Here is a 2,500-nt window from a genome sequence, read left to right on the forward strand (position 1 = left end):
ACTTTGGAAAAATAACGTACATGTAGATGAAAAACGAACAAATTCTGTTCAAATAACAACTATCGGTGCATGTGATGAAGTGCTTGAAAAAATCAAGGTTTTTGGGAATGGGAAATGTATGAACGTCATTGTGTTCGATGTCCCAAGGGAAATCGAAACCGGAGAAATGTCCGCATACAATGAACATATCGTCCATACGAGACGCATGAAGGTCAATGGAATGATGACCAGAGTGTCATCATAACATATGAGGGGGAGATAATCCTCAAAAGTATCAAAATGGTTGAGGTGTGCCGTCTCCAAATCCCTGACCCCGTTTTGCTCTAACTGCTCAAAGTGGAGCCACGGAACACGTGCCTGTCCACGAGATGCGCCGCGATGCCGGTACTGCGCTCTTCCACACGGAAGCTGAGAATGTGCAAAAAAGGTTTCCGAAGGAAATGCGTGAACTGCCGGCAAGAACAAAATGCCAACTCTCCAAGGTTGCACTTACTACCCAAAGGATAGGAAAACAAATGGTAAAAAAAAAAAACTGGCATCCCTCCCCCCCACGAAAGTTCCTCCCAGCCCCGCACTTTGATGATGTGGGGGAATTCCCACACCTGCAGAGGTCAGCAGTGATGGCCCCTGCAAAGGAATCCATGGCATAGGCCACTGTACCAGTACCAATGGGACTTAAAGCTCAGTCAGTTCAAGTATCAGGAAAAGCTGCAGCACCAACCCTAGCACCATATGCTGCATCAGCTTCAGCATCAGTTACAGCTCACTGCAGCAGGGCAAACAAGAGTCCAACGGAGAAATTAAGGATCTGCTGCAAATGCTACTTCGACAGATGGAGCATATGATCATCATGATGCAACAACAAATGACCCAACAATCTCAACTTCAGGAAAGGATGTTCACGTTCCTCCTCGCATCATCACCCTGTAGTGGGCCTTTGAAATGGTCAAGTAATCAATGTCTCCAAGTAATCTCTTGAAATGTATTACCTGGAACATTAACAATTTACAGAAACGCAAGGAACCTCTCACAGTACCTTTACACCGAAAATGTTGGTGTGTGTTGTCTTCAGGAAGTCAGAACTAGTGCTCGTTATGAAAAAAGTGCGGGATACACATATTATGACGGACCCAGTATTGCTAATCCTTCTATGAGAGAGCTTAGCATTTACATAAAGAACTCGAGGCCATTGAAAGTGATTGATGACAATTGTGACAACATCCGTGTTGAATATCTTACTATTATAATATTTCTTGACGGTAAATCTATCACCATCATTAATGTGTATAATCCACATGATAATGAGGTGGTACTTATACCTCCTGATTGCATGATACATAGTGATACTATCTTATTGTGTGGGGATTTAATGCTTGCCATCCTCTCCTGGGCTCCGAGGGAAGTAACATTGGCAAAAACAGTACGGTTTATTATGACTGTCTCCAAAATACTAGTGACCCCATACACTTATTATGCCCCATAGAAAAAACTCTGGGCGGCAAACTGGACTATATAGCTCTATACGATCAGCGCACACTACAAGCACTGCGGAAGTTATCCCCCTCTTAGTGATCATTGGGCATTAAGTAAAACTCTTCCTTTTTACAAAAGAGCCCCACCCCAGCCACGCCCACAGTCCCACCTTACTACTAAATATCATGATGAATTCATTGAAAGAATGGTATGGAGACTTTACTCCTACCAGCCTGGATCACTTTAATGAAACTGTCAACAAGTTAGCAATATCATTTCTCAACTACAACCTAAAAGCCCTGCCAAACACGGATCTTTATCCCCCAGAGGTAGACGTGTACAACAACTGAACAAAGACCCTGAGATAAAACTTCTTAGAAGGCTCCCATAATCTACGGTAAGTCAACTACGACACTTGGGGGGGGGGACCCCGTACTTGGCTAGGGATCTTGCATTTTTTAGTAAAAAAGATCAATGAGATAATAACTCGAAAATGGGAGGAAAGATTTTATGCCTGGGCAGAATCATTTGACTCCATAACACCCATGAGTAAGGTATGGAAGGATATAAGCAAGATTTAAGACAATACATGCAGTATAATACACCACCCTCATCCAGATAGGGTAGCCTCATTTCTCCTCAATAAATGGTGTGAGGACTTCTTTTGATAGTCTCCCATTATCCATATGCAGGTGCTCCCTTAAATTAAGCCATAAAATCGAAATTAACTATCAGTGCCACGTCTTTGATGAGGCTAATGCACCATTTACAAGGGAAGAACTCCTTGCAGCCATTAAGACTAGCAAATCCACTGTACCTGGGGATGATGGAATCACATACGATATCATCCAACTTCTTGCAAAGGTACAGGCTAAAGGGAAAAATCCTCTTCTTGATCTTTTCAACTTCACCTACACAGCAGGCTTCTTGCCTACCACTTGGAAACAAGCAACCATCATTCCCATCTCAAAGCCAGGACGGGCTGATAAATATAGACCAATTTCTCTGACGTCCTGCCTGTCTAAAA

This window comes from Penaeus monodon, chromosome 41, assembly GCF_015228065.2.
Source record: "Penaeus monodon isolate SGIC_2016 chromosome 41, NSTDA_Pmon_1, whole genome shotgun sequence".
NCBI lineage: Eukaryota > Metazoa > Arthropoda > Malacostraca > Decapoda > Penaeidae > Penaeus > Penaeus monodon.